The following is a 20,645-nucleotide window of genomic DNA, read 5'->3' as shown; positions in this document are numbered from 1 at the left end:
TGGTTTTAAGGACGATGAGAAGGGGGGAAAGTGGTGCAGAAAACAATGATCTTCAATCTTTTTACTAACCATTCTAACCTCTCAAATGTCAGTCAATTTCTAACCTATTAGGGAATTACCTTGAGAACCATCACGACTGCCTTTTCTTTGACGGTACTTGGGTCAGATTTTTGCAAAGAAGGTAAAAATCATGGCCGATCCATGGCCTGATTGTTCCGCTGTAACCCTTTATTCCATCAGGTATGCCCCCAGGCAGCCCCACGGGTTATCACCCGATGTCCACCGCCGGGTTCTGGAGTCTCTCCCGGACCCAGACTCAATAACCAGTGTTCATTCTAGTCAACCAGGTGATTGGGTCGTGCTAAAGAAACATCTGAGGACGGGACTAAAGCAGAGATATCTTGGGCCATTCCAGGTGCTGCTGATGACGCCAACCTCTCTGAGATTCGAGGGACGAGACAACTGGATCCACACCAGTCATTGCAACAAGCTGCTCAACTAAGTCAAAGAATGAAGAGTATCACTTTTGTTTAGTTTTATTTTTAGGGAGGGAAACGCACCTCAAGCCAGGGCCACAAGGAGACATTTGTTGATAGCACATAACGATACATTCCTAGAGGGTAATATCACCTATAGGTTTAATATTAGCTCTGGCTCCTGCTCCTCGCTTGTTAATCCTGTATGGGTGTCCGGGCAGCTAGGCGGCCCGTAGATGTGGTAAAGGTCATAAGTTTGCGGGATCCTCCAGTTGTGAGGAAGGTATAATGGTCAACCTTACTAATGAAACCCCAGATCTCTTTAATAACACCCATAGACCAGATTATATCTACTGGAAAGAAGGGTGTGACGTTCAGACTCAGGGAGCGATCCCTCAGTCTATTTAGTTATTACTGGAGGCCCGTGACCATCAGAAGTTCTTGTGTGGAGTTGACGGGTCCGTACTATTTCACATGCGGGTTAGCCGCTTATAAGGTAATTCCCCCTAATGCCAGAGGTTTATGTGTCCTGGTGAAGCTTGTCCCTGTATCTTACGTTGCAGCTGATTGGGAGGAACTGATGGTGTGAAAGGAGGTAAGAAGGGCAGGGAGAGCTGGAAGGGAGTTGTTTTCTGGCTGGACGGGATGGGGAGTTGGACTTAGGAAGCGATTGAACAATTTCTCGTCCATAGTGGATGAGATGTTCAAAGAAACCGTTGAGGCAGTGAGAGAGATCACGAGAAACGTCAGTTAGAGCTTCCAGAGAAGGGTTTCTGTGAATTAGATGACGGTTATGCCTGTCTAGAAGACACCATTGACAAGGGTCAGGCCCATACTAACAGGAGCAGGGCAGAGGCGCTATGACTAGCGAGGGTTGGAATACTTTTTAAAGCTTTGGGAGGTCTGGATGCATTTGTTAAGAGAACAATATATGAAAGGAACGTGCGTTTGTTGTCTCTAGTGCGCCTGATCAGCCGCTGGAGATAACGACGCTGTCCTGTAAATAAACATGCATGAGGACCATAGTAACTTTATCTGGCATTGATCACTTAGCAAGGCTGGATAAAGTTAACTCCAGTGGTTATAGGAGGTTATAGTATAGGTTATGGGAGGTTAAAGTATACATGTGTTTGTTAGCTGGCTATGTTATTTTAAAGGCTTATCTTCCTGTGTCATCACTTCCTGTGTCATCACTTCCTGTGTCATCACTTCCTGTATCCTTGTTACATGAAGTAAGTGGTCGGGTGACGGTCCGGCCCCTTTTCTATTGTTAGACCCTTTTGTGACTAAATAAAAGTGTACACACTGGGCAGGAGGAGGAGGAGTGCTCAGCAAGAACTCAAGATGGTAACACCTTTGTCTGACTCTGTGTCGTGAAGAGATTTACCTTTCCTTACACAAAGTCTGATGCAAGCGGATTTCTGCTATTAATATTTCTATAACACCAGCAATTCCGCTTCTATGCAGATCATCCACGTAAAAGCATTGCCAGGTATCTTTTTTATCTCCCCCTTTGGTTCTACTGTAATAAATATGATGCATATGGAGACTTCTCAAAAAAAAATTCCCTGGTGTATCTGCTCCTCCATCTGTACGTTCAATAATAGCTTTAAGGCTCATTGGGCCAACACTTAAGTTTGATAGCATCTTTTTCCTGCTTTATCTGAAAAGCGCTATGCTATTCCTTGTGTCCAAATTCATCTCAGATTAGGACAAAATCAATGAAATATCCAAATATCATTTTATCCAAATGTAATTTTCTTATGCATTTTTAGCCCCGCTGCTCTTCTGCTTACTATTATTGTCAGTATTCAGTGTTATGTAACTTAATTGACGTAATAAATTGTAATAAAATTTTCTTTTATTCATGTCAGTTGCCAAATGCATGGAGAGCAAAATATGTCTTGCTAATAAAGCTAAACTTTGCAGTAACGTAAAACAAAACTGTTAACTGTTTCTCCACCTGCAAAAGCTTAATATATGACCATTCAAAAATGCGCCAGAATGTCTGCGTTCAGTGTGTGCAGATGGTCAGGAGGAACAGACAGCTGACTCATCTTGTAAGTGTGAGTGTGCCACAATCAGGGCCTTAGCAGAGCCACTGATGCAGGCCATCAGCGTCTAGTGTGACCTCTACATCAACAAACCAGTTTGACATTTTACTAAACAAAAGGGTGTTATCCCTGCAAATGCCTCGTATTCACCCTTTAAGCCTTATATAGGGATATTGTCTTTTCTGCAGGGGAGCCTCTGGACCAATACCTCCTGGTGTGGTTGCGAGCTGACCCACAGAGGTCAGAGACACCGATGCAAAGCACTGAGGTCCACTAGTGCCCCACAACTTTGGCCAGGCATGGGCAACACTCCACTCACTGTGTGTCTGTCACAAGTCTGGCACTCCTGGACTTACTGCCTGTATTTTGATATTTTTCATTGAACCAAATCTTATTCTGCAGTACTGCAGAATGAGATGTGGCGAGATCTGAATTTCACTGCAGGGGAGCCACTGGGCCACTACCTCCTGGAGTAGCCCTTGTGTGATTGACAGCTGACCCACAGGGGTCAGAGGCACCAAAGCAAAGTACCCAGGGTTCAGGCAAAACTCATAGTAACAGGCCAAGGTCAGGGCAGGATGAGTTCATGCAAATCTATAAACCAGTCCAAAAGTCAGGACAGGCAGCACAGGCTCAAAATGGGGATCAATCACAGGTAAGGTGGCAGAAGGTCAGAATCCAGGAATCAGGCAGACGTCGGTACATAGGCAAACAAGCAGATTATAGCAACTTTTCAGGGTCTAATAAACCTATTTCTCAGGCAAAGAACAAGACAAACAGCATGGCATACGTATATAGCAGAAGATTAACACATTGGAAATAGCCTTGCAGCTGCACACAGAACCAAAGGGGGGTTTAACTCTTGCAATACTGAGTGAGTGAGGTTCAATTAAAAATATCAGGCAGCGGGTCCGAGTGCCGGACCTGCTACAAACATAGGGTTAGTGAAATGGTGCCCATGCCCTAGTTGTAACACCTTTAGGTAGTGATAGATATGGACAGAGGGCCCTAACCTATAACCCAGCCTGCTTTCCCTACCTACTTGCAGTGTAAGCCCTAGATAACAAGACTGTAACTGGTCGACAGTGCCTATGCTACTAAGGTGCAGAGACAAATGACAAAAAGACAGAGTTGTACATAAATGGGTCAGAACCAGCAGGACAACTTAGTACAAAAACAAGAAACAGAGAGTGGTCAATAGACAAGCCAAGGTCAAAAACATGAGCAATTCAAATCAGCACAGGAACAGGTACCAGCTACTTCAGTGCTCCGTAAAATGCTGAAGACAGATTGTCATTAGCAACACTGTTTAGAGCTTTGCTAAAAAGGCTCTTTATCCCCTGTTTCTAAAACAAAGAAATATCTTTCCCTAATAAAAGTATATTACAAAAATGTTTAACATTGCCGTCCCTAAAGTATATTAAAATAAACCAAAATGACAGTTACACTTTAACCACTTAAGGACCACAGGTTTATACCCCCCTAGTGACCAGGCCCTTTTTTACAAATACGTTTGGCCCAATGTTTGCCAAAGCATATGAACACCGCCCCTCAGCTCATAAGCCTCGGCAAACGTATCTTTTTTACTGCAGAGGAGAAATCTCGTCTTGCAGCGCCGCATACACCGACTTTATGTAATCTGACAGCAGCGCAATGCTTTTGTCAGAATGCACATCAGTGCTGCAGCTGGTTGATCGCTTGGTCCACCTAGAACAGGGGTGTCAAACTCAAATTCATCGGGGGCCGCATCAGCAGTTTGGTCACCCTCAAAGGGCCGGAAAACGTACAGTTACTTGGCTTGGCCCTTGGGGATCTCGGACGCCACTCTACTAGGGGGTCATACCATGGGGGAGTAATAAAGCCCACCATAATGCCCCCCCCAGTAGTAATAATTCTCCTTATAATGTGACAGTGCAAAAAATACCCCCTTGTAATGCCCCCATTTGATCTAATGTCCTCATAGTGCCCCCATAATGTGCCAGTATAAAATACCCCTATATAGTGCCCCTAGTAAATGACCCCATAGTGCTCTACACCCTCCTTCCTCCTAGTGCCCCCCATAATGTACCAGTATAAAATGCTCCAGTTGATGCCCTCAGTGTCCCCCATAATTTGCAAGTATAAAATACCCCTTCTTAGTGTCCCCCGTAGATGACCCCATAGTCCCCACTTCCCCATAGTACCCACCATGTGTCCCAGTATAAAATTGTACTGTACAGAGCCCCCCATATAAAATACCCCTTCTTTGTGGCCTCAGTAGATGCCCCTATAGTGCCCCCAATCATGTGCCAGTATTAACAGCCCCCCCCCCTGTGCCAGTAATAATAGCCCCTTATGCCAGTAATAGCAGCCCCCCTGTGCCAGTAATAGCAGCCCCCAGTAATAACAGCCCCCAGTAATAAGAGCCCCTCTGTGCCAGTAATAACAGCCCCTCTGTGCCAGTAATAACAGCCCCCAGTAATAAGAGCCCCTCTGTGTCAGTAATAACAGCCCCCAGTAATAACAGCCCCTCTGTGCCAGTAATAACAGCCCCCAGTAATAACAGCCCCTCTGTGCCAGTAATAACAGCCCCCAGTAATAAGAGCCCCTCTGTGCCAGTAATAACAGCCCCCAGTAATAGGAGCCCCTCTGTGTCAGTAATAACAGCCCCCAGTAATAACAGCCCCTCTGTGCCAGTAATAACAGCCCCCAGTAATAAGAGCCCCTCTGTGCCAGTAATAACAGCCCCCAGTAATAAGAGCCCCTCTGTGCCAGTAATAACAGCCCCCAGTAATAAGAGCCCCTCTGTGTCAGTAATAACAGCCCCCAGTAATAACAGCCCCTCTGTGCCAGTAATAACAGCCCCCAGTAATAACAGCCCCTCTGTGCCAGTAATAACAGCCCCTCTGTGCCAGTAATAACAGCCCCCAGTAATAAGAGCCCCTCTGTGCCAGTAATAACAGCCCCCAGAAATAAGAGCCCCTCTGTGTCAGTAATAACAGCCCCCAGTAATAACAGCCCCTCTGTGCCAGTAATAACAGCCCCCAGTAATAAGAGCCCCTCTGTGTCAGTAATAACAGCCCCCAGTAATAACAGCCCCTCTGTGCCAGTAATAACAGCCCCCAGTAATAAGAGCCCCTCTGTGCCAGTAATAACAGCCCCCAGTAATAAGAGCCCCTCTGTGCCAGTAATAACAGCCCCCAGTAATAAGAGCCCCTCTGTGTCAGTAATAACAGCCCCCAGTAATAAGAGCCCCTCTGTGCCAGTAATAACAGCCCCCAGTAATAAGAGCCCCTCTGTGTCAGTAATAACAGCCCCTCTGTGCCAGTAATAACAGCCCCCAGTAATAAGAGCCCCTCTGTGCCAGTAATAACAGCCCCTAGTAATAACAGCCCCTCTGTGCCAGTAATAACAGCCCCCAGTAATAAGAGCCCCTCTGTGCCAGTAATAAGAGCCCCTCTGTGCCAGTAATAACAGCCCCCAGTAATAAGAGCCCCTCTGTGCCAGTAATAACAGCCCCCAGTAATAACAGCCCCCAGTAATAACAGCCCCTCTGTGCCAGGCTGGGCATAGAAGCTTTCCGGATTGGCGGTTATGTACTGTGTGGCATAGCGGTTGGTTTCTGCCACAACAAAGTCATAGAGATCCGCGGTGAAGAACAGCTCAAAAAACTCGAGGGCTGATCCTAAATGAGCTGTCTCCACGCAAACTACAGACTGGGCGGTGAAAGGGGGCAATACGGGTGCGGCGGAAGCAGGGGAGTGCCAATTTGGGTTTGCCAGCACCTCTGGGAGACTAAGGGCTCTACGGGCCTGTGAACGTGGTGGCTGCGACGGGGGAGTTACTGCACGTGCCACCATACCAGCTTGAACTGCCCTTCTGGTGCTCGCCACTTCACCAGGGAATACGGCAGTGCTGGTAGAAGGTCCAGGATGTGCTGCGCTGCTGGTGTATGCCGCACCATAAACAAGATCAGTGCTAGCACCACTCTGCTGCAAATGAGGCTCATCACGCAGGGTATGCAGAACACTGACATGGGATCGGGTACGCCTGACCATAGCAGGGACCTCAACCTCGTCATCTTCACTAGCGGTTAGAGTGCCACTGCTGTCTACAGGTTCATATTCTGAACCACTGGATTCAGCGGGTGAGGCGTCCCCATCGCTTTCATCCATCACGGCCAGAATCCTGTAGGCCTCTTCAGCGGAATACCCCTTTGACATTTTGGGCTCACTAAATTTAGGGGGTATTCCTCTGAGACTACCCAGGAAAAAGAGCACACCTACCTAGTAAAAAGGAGTGCTTGCGAAGTAAAGCTGCGATTGCTAATAAAGATCCAGAAAGCTCAAAAGTGATCTTTATAGCAGCGCAGCGAATTTAGTGTTTTTGCAGTGATCAGAAAAAAAACATTTCTGTCACTACGGTGGGGCGGACTGAACGCAAGTGTGCGCACAAGATCAGGCCTGATCGGGGAACACTGCGTTTTTTGTAGAGCCTAAGGTGACCCTAATGTACTGATATAGATCTGAATGCGATCAGTCTTGATCACTTACAGATACTATATACAGGGAGTGCAGAATTATTAGGCAAGTTGTATTTTTGAGGATTAATTTTATTATTGAACAACAACCATGTTCTCAATGAACCCAAAAAACTCATTAATATCAAAGCTGAATATTTTTGGAAGTAGTTTTTAGTTTGTTTTTAGTTTTAGCTATTTTAGGGGGATATCTGTGTGTGCAGGTGACTATTACTGTGCATAATTATTAGGCAACTTAACAAAAAACAAATATATACCCATTTCAATTATTTATTTTTACCAGTGAAACCAATATAACATCTCAACATTCACAAATATACATTTCTGACATTCAAAAACAAAACAAAAACAAATCAGTGACCAATATAGCCACCTTTTTTTGCAAGGACACTCAAAAGCCTGCCATCCATGGATTCTGTCAGTGTTTTGATCTGTTCACCATCAACATTGCGTGCAGCAGCAACCACAGCCTCCCAGACACTGTTCAGAGAGGTGTACTGTTTTCCCTCCTTGTAAATCTCACATTTGATGATGGACCACAGGTTCTCAATGGGGTTCAGATCAGGTGAACAAGGAGGCCATGTCATTAGATTTTCTTCTTTTATACCCTTTTTTGCCAGCCACGCTGTGGAGTACTTGGACGCGTGTGATGGAGCATTGTCCTGCATGAAAATCATGTTTTTCTTGAAGGATGCAGACTTCTTCCTGTTCCATTGCTTGAAGAAGGTGTCTTCCAGAAACTGGCAGTAGGACTGGGAGTTGAGCTTGACTCCATCCTCAACCCGAAAAGGCCCCACAAGCTCATCTTTGATGATACCAGCCCAAACCAGTACTCCACCTCCACCTTGCTGGCGTCTGAGTCGGACTGGAGCTCTCTGCCCTTTACCAATCCAGCCACGGGCCCATCCATCTGGCCCATCAAGACTCACTCTCATTTCATCAGTCCATAAAACCTTAGAAAAATCAGTCTTGAGATATTTCTTGGCCCAGTCTTGACGTTTCAGCTTGTGTGTCTTGTTCAGTGGTGGTCGTCTTTCAGCCTTTCTTACCTTGGCCATGTCTCTGAGTATTGCACACCTTGTGCTTTTGGGCACTCCAGTGATGTTGCAGCTCTGAAATATGGCCAAACTGGTGGCAAGTGGCATCTTGGCAGCTGCACGCTTGACTTTTCTCAGTTCATGGGCAGTTATTTTGCGCCTTGGTTTTTCCACACGCTTCTTGCGACCCTGTTGACTATTTTGAATGAAACGCTTGATTGTTCAATGATCACGCTTCAGAAGCTTTGCAATTTTAAGAGTGCTGCATCCCTCTGCAAGATATCTCACTATTTTTGACTTTTCTGAGCCTGTCAAGTCCTTCTTTTGACCCATTTTGCCAAAGGAAAGGAAGTTGCCTAATAATTATGCACACCTGATATAGGGTGTTGATGTCATTAGACCACACCCCTTCTCATTACAGAGATGCACATCACCTAATATGCTTAATTGGTAGTAGGCTTTCGAGCCTATACAGCTTGGAGTAAGACAACATGCATAAAGAGGATGATGTGGTCAAAATACTCATTTGCCTAATAATTCTGCACGCAGTGTAGTACTAGTGCTGATTATCGACAGCGATGACGCTAATCAGTGACTGCGGTGCGGTGGGCTGGGCGCTAACTACCTAACAAGTAGCTAACTACCTAGCGGTGATGAGGGAGCCTTACAGGGGGGTGATCAATGACAGGGGGGTGATCAGGGAGTCTATATGGGGTGATCAGGGGTTAATAAGGGGTTAATAAGTGACAGGGGGGGTGTAATGTGTGTGTGTGGTGATTGGTGCTACTTACTGAGCTGCCTGTGTCCTCTGGTGGTCGATCCAAGCAAAAGGGACCACCAGAGGAGCAGGTAGCAGGTATATCAGACGCTATTTACAAAATAGGGTCTGACATACCTATTTCATTGGTTATTTTAAAAATCTACAGCCTGCCAGCCAATGATCGCTGCTGGCAGGCTGTAGTTGAATATGTGAACTGTGCGATCCTGTGATGACGCCAATAGGTGTCGCTGAGCCCTGAGAGCGCTGCCGCCCGGACACCTATCGGCGTTACGTGTGCGGCAAGCGGTTAAATTGTGGACTGACGCTGCTCCTGTACATACTATACTGGGTTTTATGATTCTCCTACCTATTCCATCTTTTTTGTGTATATAATGCATGTGTCTGAACAGCAGGTGGCAGCAGTGAGCAGACTTATGTGATGGTTATATACTGTATTAGAAAGCAGAACTAGAGTCTGAGTGCAGAGGGACTGGATACTACAGGAGGCTGTTTAGAGTGTGTGAGGAGGCAGGTAGGTGGTGTGCAGCAGTAACAGTATGGCCGTGCACAGTGTGTGAGGAGGCAGGTAGGTGGTGTGTGCAGCAGTAACAGTATGGCCGTGCACAGTGTGTGAGGAGGCAGGTAGGTGGTGTGTGCAGAGGTAACAGCATGGCCATGCACAGTGTGTGAGGAGGTAGGTAGGTGGTGTGCAGCAGTAACAGCATGGCCATGCACAGTGTGCCAGGAGGCAGGTAGGTGGTGTGCAGCAGTAATAGTATGGCCGTGCACAGTGTGTGAGGAGGCAGGTAGGTGGTGTGCAGCAGTAACAGTATGGCTGTGCACAGTGTGCCAGGAGGCGGGTAGGTGGTGTGTGCAGAGGTAACAGCATGGCCGTACATAGGATCCTGTCATGAGTCTGTAAAACGAGAATAGTGGCCGGTATGAGGTTTTGAGGGAAGATGGAGTCCAAGCAAGACACCCCACATACTTTGCATAGTTGGGCAGAGAGTGAAGATCTGCCCCAGGAGAGAAGCTGACCTGGAGCTGATGGAGAAGCCTGGCTCTCTGGACATGTAAATATTGAGTGGACTTTTGGGGAAGCAAGAGACTCACAACAACATCTACCCAAAAAGTCCAGCAACAAGATAGCACCAAGGTAAAGTAACTTATTGAAGACCAGTGGACTTCTTCCTGCATAGTCTCCAATTGTGTAATTGAAATCGGTTGTACAGTGTAAAGACAAGATATTCTGCATCACCATTATTCCATGTGAGGAGTGTTGTACTGCTGCTGTCAGGTGTCACAGCAGTCCTTAACCAGTCAGCACCGCCATTGTAAACATGACTTGGACTAAGAACTGCGTATAACTGTGTATCACTTCATGGCTGAAGGGGCGTAGTCCTGGTTTGTGAGCCACTGTTAAATAAAAATATGCTTCCATTCCTACCATACAAGTGTATTATCATCATCTAGGAGCCTCTCTTCTTATAGGGAAAATGCTGTCAAGAAAATGATCTATTGTTTTAATTAAGAATTTATATAAACTTTTTTTTAGTGTTTGTGTTGTTTTTTCTAATTGTTTGTCAATATTTAAAACTATCTATCTATCTATCTATCTATCTATCTATCTATCTATCTATCTATCTATCTATCTATCTATCTATCTATCTATCTATCCAAAAGAGAGTTAGACCAGCACCTGCAAACTATGTATAAAGGGAGTTCAGGTGCACACTACCATGGCTACAATGCAAAAGCAAACAAGAACTGCAAGTAGCAGCACACTGCTTTATGGACAAAGACACCTGCAAACATTGAAAACGTGAATAAATGTAAACTGCTTTACTGCTATACTTACTATATGAAAATGAGAAGTTCTGTCTGTCAGTCCCCAACAAAGAATTCCTCTAGTGTGTCCTTTGAGCGTAGAGGAAGCTGGAGAACCTCTGTACATAGCTGCTGAAGCCTCTGACTACAGAATGATCAACCCCAACAGTGTCTGGTGTTCATAGAATGCCGTGATGTTATGTTTCCATTTGCATATGCAGCTGCCAACCTGCTCCCAGACTGAAAACTTCCCACCCAGTGGATCCTGTGGACACAATTTGTAAAAAGAGCCCAAGATCATCTATCAGCTACAAGGATGTCTGTAATACTGGCCATACAGTGCATATATTTCTACCTATTCCATGTCTATTTAAAAAAGAAAGATAAAATTGTAGCACTTCAAGGTGCGATGAAAAACAGTAGTGTTTATTACTCCATGTCCATCCTAAGTTTCAGCTCTGTCCTCAGAGCCTTTCTCAAGCAAAGTGCAACAGACTGAGACTATATTATATAGCAAGTGTGTCAATTACTTAAAGAGGACCTTTCACCATAATAAAACCTCTAAACTGACTATACAGACGTGTAGAGCAGCGCCCAAGGATCCCCCTGCACTTACTGTTATCCCCGGGCGCCGCTCCGTTCTCCCGTTATAGCCTCCGGTATCTTCATAGTTAGGCTCCACCCAGGGGATACTGCCGCGGTCTATAACCTGGCTATGAGCTGAGCGCTGCGATTGGCCAGCGCTACAGCATAGGAGAAGGAGACCGCGGCAGTATCCCCTGGGTGGAGCCTAACTATGAAGATACTGGAGGCTATAACCGGAGAACGGAGCGGCGCCCGGGGATAACAGTAAGTGCAGGGAGATCCCTGGGCGCTGCTCTACACGTCTGTATAGTCAGTTTAGAGGTTTTATTATGGTGAAAGCTCCTCTTTAATTAAGATGATTGATTTAAATTATATGTCATATAAATATATAAATCCTGTAATAAAATAGTGATACATAGTGACCAGATTGCATATATGACAGATCAATGCCCAATATAAAAAAGTGCATAAAATAATTTTCAGCTAGAATATAAAATTATTTCCAATTCGCATGGGGATACAGACGCTCCCCAAAGAGAATTTATAGTCAATCAAATCAGAGAATTACACGGATAACGGGGTATTAGTTGAAAAACTGAGCACACTCCTGAGACAATCATGACAACTTAGCACATGTTCAGTCAGGTCCATAAATATTGGGACATCGACACAATTGTAACATTTTTGGCTCTATACACCACCACAATGGATTTGAAATGAAACGAACAAGATGTGCTTTAACTGCAGACTGTCAGTTTTAATTTGAGGGTATTTACATCAAAATCAGGTGAACGGTGTAGGAATTATAACAGTTTGCATATGTGCCTCCCACTTGTTAAGGGACCAAAAGTAATGGGACAATTGGCTTCTCAGCTGTTCCATGGCCAGGTGTGTGTTATTCCCTCATTATTCCAATTACAATGAGCAGATAAAAGGTCCAGAGTTCATTTCCAGTCTGCTATTTGCATTTGGAATCTATTGCTGTCAACTCTCAAGATGAGATCCAAAGAGCTGTCACTATCAGTGAAGCAAGCCATCATTAGGCTGAAAAAATAAACAAACCCATCAGAGAGATAGCAAAAACATTAGGCATGGCAAAAACAACTGTTTGGAACATTCTTAAATAGAAGGAACACATCGGTGAGCTCAGCAACACCAAAAGACCCGGAAGACCACGGAAAACAACTGTGGTGGATGACCGAAGAATTCTTTCCCTGGTGAAGAAAACACCCTTCACAACAGTTGGCCAGATCAAGAACACTCTCCAGGAGGTAGGTGTATGTGTGTCAAAGTCAACAATCAAGAGAAGACTTCACCAGAGTGAATACAGAGGGTTCACCACAAGATGTAAACCATTGCTGAGCCTCAAAAACAGGAAGGCCAGATTAGAGTTTGCCAAACAACATCTAAAAAAGCCTTCACAGTTCTGGAACAACATCCTATGGACAGATGACAGCAAGATCAACTTTTACCAGAGTAATGGGAGAGAAGAGTATGGAGAAGGAAAGGAACTGCTCATGATCCTAAGCATACCACCTCATCAGAGAAGCATGGTGGTGGTAGTGTCATGGCGTGGGCATGTATGGCTGCCAATGGAACTAGTTCTCTTGTATTTATTAATGATGTGACTGCTGACAAAAGCAGCAGGATGAATTCTGAAGTGTTTCGGGCAATATTATCTGCTTATATTCAGCCAAATGCTTCAGAACTCATTGGACGACGCTTCACAGTGCAGATGGACAATGACCCAAAGCATACTTCAAAAGCAACCAAAGAGTTTTTTAAGGGAAAGAAGTGGAATGTTATGCAATGGCCAAGTCAATCACCGGACCTGAATCCGATTGAGCATGCATTTCACTTGCTGAAGACAAAACTGAAGGGAAAATGCCCCAAGAACAAGCAGGAACTGAAGACAGTTGCAGTAGAGGCCTGGCAGAGCATCACCAGGGATGAAACCCAGCGTCTGGTGATGTCTATGCGTTCCAGACTTCAGGCTGTAATTGACTGCAAAGGATTTGCAACCAAGTATTAAAAAGTGAAAGTTTGATTTATGATTATTATTCTGTCCCATTACTTTTGGTCCCTTAACAAGTGGGAGGCACATATGCAAACTGTAGTAATTCCTACATCGTTCACCTGATTTGGATGTAAATACCCTCAAATTAACTCTGACAGTCTGCAGTTAAAGCACATCTTGCTTGTTTCATTTCAAATCCCTTGTGGTGGTGTATAGTGCCACAAATGTTAGAATTGTGTCGATGTCCCAATATTTATGGACCTGACTGTAACTTTAAATAACAAGTGTCTGTACAATGTGAACACTGCACAGACTGCATCTATAGCAAAAAAAGTAATAAGTAAGGGGAGCAACATTATATGAAGTATTGTGGAAACATCCACAAAAACCTTAAACCACAAAACAGTAAGGCCTCATGCACACGACCGTATTTTTTCACGGTCCGCAAAACGGGGTTCCGTTGGTCCGTGATCCGTGACCGTTTTTTCGTCCGTGGGTCTTCCTTGATTTTTGGAGGATCCACGGACATGAAAAAAAAAGTCGTTTTAGTGTCCGCCTGGCCGTGCGGAGCCAAATGGATCCGTCCTGAATTACAATGCAAGTCAATGGGGACGGATCCGTTTGACGTTGACACAATATGGTGCAATTTCAAACGGATCCGTCCCCCATTGACTTTTAATGTAAAGTCAGGAGTTAATATACCATAGGATCTGAGTTTTCTCCAATCCGATGGTATATTTTAACTTGAAGCATCCCCATCACCATGGGAACGCCTCTATGTTAGAATATACCATCGGATTTGAGTTACTCAGATCCGACAGTATATTCTAACACAGAGGCGTTCCCATGGAGATGGGGACGCTTCTAGTTAGAATATACTACGAACTGTGTACATGACTGCCCCCTGCTGCCTGGCAGCACCCGATCTCTTACAGGGGGCTGTGATCAGCACAATTAACCTTTCAGGTGAGATTTCTGCTACATATCCTTATAGCTATTTCAAATCAGAGGCCAAGCTTTCCTAATAATCTGTGCAATTTCTGGACTGCACTCACTATACAGTATATACAGACAAAAGAAATACGACTAGTCCTTTCTTTGCATTTAGGTTTGAAGGTATCTCACCTATCCATCTCAAGAACCCATTGTTGTGTACAAGAAATACAGTTGACTCATCAGAATGCACTAGAGTAAACAAAATTCATCCAATTCCTCAGACGATATTACAGAATGTAATATAGATTCCAATTTGCAAATCCTTTTACGATAAACCTGCTAATCAATTAATAAATAAAAAATTGATGTTCAACCCTTTAAGAATCTTGTGCAAGAATGGGGGGTTTTGGCAACTGTGCCCCCCACTTGGCCGGACCTTTAAAGAGAAGATGACTTACCTGCTTCCTGGCTTTGGCTCCCCGCTCGTTCTCCTCCAGGCCTGCAATGCTGCTCTAGGCTCCATGGCGGCTGTATATATTTGGTTTGACATTGCTGCAGCCAATCGCTTGCTGCGGTAGTGACTGGATCCCCTTATGTCATGACACATGGTCACATAATGCAAGGGGATCTGGTCTCTGCTGCGGCCAGTGATTGGCTGCAGCGATGTCAAACCAGATGTTTACAGCAAGGGAGACCAGCGGAGCATTTCAGGCCTGGAGGAGCAGGGAGCCAGCGCCGGGAAGCAGGTAAGTAATCTTCCCTTTACAGGTTCGGTCAGGTGGGGGGTTGCCAAAAACCTCCCCATTCTTGCACAACCCCGTTAAGGACTGTATTACTGTTAATTCTGAGATTCAGGAAAAAAGACTTAACACGACTTATGTGCATAAGAAGATTACTAGACTAGTTCCCAACATGGCACTCAGCCAACGCCCATATGATACAAAGAGAGGTGGTGGTACCAAGACACATCTTACCCTGATGATGTCTTGTCTTTGATGTCAATGGAGCTAAGCTCTTTGTTAACCCCTTCCCGACCTATGACGTGTATACTCGTCATGAAGCACTGCTATACACGTCATGGCATTAAACTGTCACCATGTCTGCAGACATGGTGACAGCGCTGAGACCTCGGCTGTTACACACAGCCAGGGATCTCAGCTTACTGGCCGGGGTCCCATTAGGGCGGTCCCGGGCCGGCGATCGCTCTGATTGGTAAGTCTGTACAGACAAGCCAATCAAAAGATTGCAATGCAGGCTGAAAGGTTCTGATCATGCGTTTTTGAGGGACCGCGCGTTCCCTATCCAGAAGGTTGCACCTCTTCAAACTCGAGGCATCCAAGCTTTATGACACATGCAAATAGATCAGGTTCCCACTGCCACCAGTTTAAGGGCACCTGAGGTATTTCAGAAAGTAGTCGTATAGTGACGCACTGCAGGTCACCAGAAATTCCTTGTGTGGTTGTACTCACAAGCGCAGCTTGACATATAGGCACATCATGTAACTCCACAGCTCTCCTTATATCCAAACGTCTTCACCACCACTAGAACAAGGATCACTCCAATAGTGAAATACCGCTAGCAAATCGCTATATAAAAGTATTTATTATACTCACAAACATGAGATAAAACAAAGCAGTCAAGGCTGTCTTTCAAATCTGCCCGACCCGGGTTTCGCTCCACGCTTCGTCAGGGGCGTCACCATAATCTTCCTCCCACATGTTTTATACCCTCCCCCCCTCCCCCATACACATAAAAGGAATACAATAAAATTAATAAAACACTTAGAACCAATTGAATGACTTTTCCCATCAGCACCTATAGCACATCCTGGGTATTATTTCCTCCCTTTCCACCTACTTTCGATTCAAAGTTCATTCATTCATAAATCCGTTCGTAGTCACTCCGCTACTACCTTAGCTCGTGAAAAAACAATCCTACCAACTCCCATAATACACACCTCCCTATTCTGATTGGTGCGTGTTGCCTTTCCTTCTTTCCATAACACACCTCCCTCACCTGATTGGCTAGCAACGATCGATCTTTTGATTTTTCAAAATCGAGTTCTTTATTCCACCAGGCACGATTTTAAATCCAATTTGACATTAAGTCCCTGTGGCTGGATAGTATCCAGCTCATAGATCCAACTAACTTCTCGCCGATCTATCTTCTTTACCACATCTCCTCTCCGCCAATCATTTCTCACCACTTCTAATCCAGTGAATGCAAGCCCTTTTTGTTTTTTTTTATGAACTTTTTTTTAAATGCATGGACACCCCATGAGTCTCCAGTCCCTTTTTAATATTATTAATGTGTTCCTGTATCCGAACTTTTAACTTTCTCGTTGTGCGCCCCACATACTGGAGGCCACAAGGGCACTCCAGCATGTATACGACTCCTATACTGTCACACGTAATTTGCCCTTTAACTTTAAAATCCTTATCTCTTTTGACCGAGTGGATCACTGTAGTTTTCATTTTTTTCTTATCATTGTTTCTGTTCCTACACGGAAAGCAAAAACCACACCATGAGAAAATATTTTTTTCTTTTCGTTATTCTTTGTTTATAATCGCACTATGAACCAACCGATTTTTTAAATTCGGTGCCTTTTTGAAAATAAAATCTGGATGACTGGGCATTTCTGTGCCAATAATCGGATCATTCTTGAGTACACTCCAATTGTTCCTTATAGCATTTTTGATAAGAATTGGCAAAATAGGGGAATGTTCTCCTGTGGCAGAAAGGGAGGGAAAATTACATCACTACCAGGAAACACTATACGCAGCTTGCCGCCGCTTACGGCAAGCAGACTCCTCCTGCCAGCATGTCTGAAAGAGAGGCCCCCCTCCGCAGAGTCGCCCCCCTCCCACCGCCACAAGCACCTGACGCTACAGCAGTAGCAGCAGCCATTTCAGTCTCCTCAACCGATGGAGCAGTTTTCCCACTTGCCGAGCCCAGTCAGCAAGCCGACAGCATCTGCCTCAATGCCCAGGTTCAGGCCTACTTAAACTGTCGCATACCCAGTTCCCTGACTCCATGGATTTCTGGGCAGGCAGACTGGAACAGTAGCCCGAACTGGCACAGCACGCTCTCTATCTTCTATCTTGTCCTGCCTCCAGTGCCATCTTGGAGAGAGTTTTCAGCGCTGTGGACGGCGTGGTGACACAACGGAAAGTTGTCCTCCACCAGGGTCCAAAACATCACTTTTGTCAAAATGAACCAAGCCTGGATTCAGAAGGATTTTCCCACTCCTCATCTTGCCACTGTTGCTGTCTGTTTGCCTACTATCACGATGTGTGTGCAATCTACATCATGCTACTAATGCCTCTCAACCGTCAGTTTATGTGTATTCAGTTTACACAAATCAAAAAAATAAGTAAATACATTTTGGGGGTGGTTAAATTTCTTTAAGGCACAGCATAAACGTACGTGATTACTGTATCAATACCGCCATTTTGTCACAGTCCAGGCAATGCTGGGCCCTGCATCATGCCACTAATGTCTGAGGGTCAGTTTCCGTGTAGTTACTTTGCATAAAATTGAAATGTAAATTTTTTTTTTTACATTTTTTTGGGGGGAAGGGGGGTTTACATTTCTTTAAGGTGCAGCATAAATGTACGTGATTACTGCCTCAATGCTGACATCTTTTCACAGTCCAGGCAATGCTGCGCCCTGCATCATGCCACTGCCACTAATGTCTGAGTCTGAGAGTCAGTTTCCGTGTACTCACTTTTCACATGGTTGAAATTAAAAAATTATTTTTGGGGGAGTTTTATATTTCTTTAAGGCCTCATGCACACGAACGTATTTTGTTTCCATGTCCGTTCCGTTTTTTTTGCGGATAGGATGCGGACCCATTCATTTCAATGGGTCCGCAAAAAATGAAGACATCACACCGTGTGCTATCCGCATCCGTATGTCCGTTCCGTAGCCCTGCAAAAAAAATATAACATGTTCTATTCTTGTCCGTTTTGCGGACAAGGATAGGGATTGTTACAATGGATCCGCAAAAAAAACGGATGCCATACGGACGTCATCCGTTTTTTTTGCTGATCCGCAATTTGCGAACCGCAAAACACATATGGCCGTGTGCATGTAGCCTAAGGCACAGCATAAATGTACGTGATTACTGCCTCAATACCTACATTTTCTCACAGTCAAGGCCTGCATCATACCACTGCCACTAATGCCTGAGGAAAAGTTTCCATGTGCTCGCTTTCCACACGGTTGAAATTAAAAAAAATTATTTTGGAGAGTGGAGTTAAATTTCAGGCAGAATATGTATGTGATTACTGTATTAATACAGAAATTTTCTCACAATCCAGGCAGGCTGAATACGATCAATAGACCTCTCCTTGCTACCAGTGCCTTATCTTGCCACTCTTGCTGTCTTGCTGTGTGCCTAGCTACCATCACGTTGTGTACGGCTGCTGCATGCTGCGGCCTGCATCATGCCACTTATGCCACTTTACAAACATCACATTCTGTATGGCTACTGCTGCTACCTGCATCATGCCACCAGGGGAGTAGCTAAAAGCTCATGGACCCTGGTGCAAGAGTTCAGCTTGTTGGCAAGGGGCAGGGGAGCACATATCCTTCCTGCTGCCTGAGGCAAACATTGAAAGGGCACCCCCTCATGCCAAATTTTTAACCTAACCCCTTCCCTCCAGCCAGAGGTGTAAATTGACCAGTTTGCACTTTCTATAATGCCAGTGTCTTTGGGCCCCCTCAGGCTCCTGGGCCCGGTAGCGACTGCTACCTCTGCACCCCCTATAGCTACGCCCCTGCATGCCACTAATACCACTTGCCACCATCATGGTCCCCAAAGACACTTTTATTTTAATCTCATAATACCGTGTGTTTAAACATCATCTGCCCTCAATAAGGGACAATTTTTGGAAGCTTTGGAATAAGAAAAAGCATGAGACATGTTCCGGTGCGGTGTCTTTTTATACACGCTGTATGATAACACCGTCAAATGTGTATGTAAGTGAGAGTACAGAGCTGGGTGGCACTGCCACGTGTCTTCATCCGCACCAATCACACCGCGTCAAAATGGAAACAGTAACGGTGGTGCTCAGCCAGTAAAAAGTATCAATAAAGCTCAGCAGTAGAAAGGCAAGAAGGCGGCGCTCACCACTGTAGAAAAATCCACTCACTTTATTCCTCCATGGGTAAAAAAGTAGGGTTGGAGCATACATGCAGTTAATGCAGGTGTAGCAGCGACGGCCGTTTCTCGCTGGACTAGCGCTTCATCTGGCCACTGACATCAGTGCATACCTGTGTGCTGACCTTTGTACCTCAAGGCGTCTCATTGCCATGACGACAATGGGCGCTTCCCTGAATAACACATGTTCCTAAAACAATGCAAGTAGTTGCATAATGTAACATTGCAGAATCAAATAAACACACTTAAATCATTCCTGTCATCTAATCCTCCTGGGCCTAAGGCTGCTGTTCTCATGATCCATCTCGCTTCCTTTTGGAGAAGTGAACGGTGCTTGTCACCGCCTTGGGGCATGTAGCTGGCCAGCTAGGACCTGTCCTAGGTTGCTAGTATAGCTTATATGTGTATATAGCTAGACCTGCCTTAATACAGTTCCTATGTTTATGTGTTAAAGACAAAAGCAGAGTTATTTACTGTGACATCATGTTTTCGATGTCATATAACTGTTATATATATTGTGTTCACAGAAGCAGAAAAAGATAATATGCCTTTAAGATTCATTTTGTAATGTAAGGTAAGCTCAGTGACACAGCAGAAACAACAGAAAGCATAGTGTTAAAGAGGACCTTTCACCAGAATAAAACCTCTAAACTGACTATACAGACATGGAGAGCGGCGCCCAGGTATCCCCCTGCACTTATTATTATCCCTGGGCGCCGCTCCGTTCTCCCGGTATAGCCTCCGGTATCCTCATAGTTAGGCTCCACCCAGGGGAACCTGCCGCGGTCTCCTTCTCCCATGCAGTAGTGCTGGCCAATCGCAGCGCTCAGCTCATAGCCTGAGAGAAAAAAAACCCTCTCAGGCTATGAGCTGAGCGCTGCGATTGGCCAGCGCTACAGCATAGGAGAAAGAGACGCCGTCAGGTTCACCTGGGTGGAGCATAACTATGAAGATACCGGAGGCTATACCGGGCGAACGGAGTGGCGCCCGGGGATAACAGTAAGTGCAGGGGGATCCCTGGGCGCCGCTCTACACGTCTGTATAGTCAGTTTAGAGGTTTTATTTTAGTGAAAGGTCCTCTTTAATCTGTAGTTGCTGGGCAGAAGTCTAGACCAATCAGAGCCAGCTTCTCATACAGCAAGAGTTTTCACCAATCACAGCCAGCCTCACACACAGCCTGTCTCGGAATTCCCCCAGCTTCTGCTGCTAGAATCATTATTCACCAGAGACACGAGCTAAAGAGACATTCACTCCACTGAGAGCTGAGTTT

General features: G+C 45.2%; 1 protein-coding gene across 3 annotated transcripts in view; it reads right to left on the bottom strand.

Moving 5' to 3' along the window:
• LOC120980671 (solute carrier family 22 member 6-B-like) overlaps positions 1-10,836 on the bottom strand; it is a 97,044-nt gene extending 86,208 nt beyond the window's left edge. For all 3 annotated transcript variants that reach the window (XM_040409914.1, XM_040409913.1, XM_040409915.1), the window contains exon 1: positions 10,705-10,836. The gene's annotated coding sequence lies outside the window, so the exon portion shown is untranslated. The remainder of the gene's footprint in view (positions 1-10,704) is intronic.
• Positions 10,837-20,645: the final 9,809 nt, after the last annotated feature.

Source organism: Bufo bufo, chromosome 10, assembly GCF_905171765.1.
Source record: "Bufo bufo chromosome 10, aBufBuf1.1, whole genome shotgun sequence".
NCBI lineage: Eukaryota > Metazoa > Chordata > Amphibia > Anura > Bufonidae > Bufo > Bufo bufo.
This window is presented reverse-complemented; position numbering and strand designations above follow the sequence as displayed.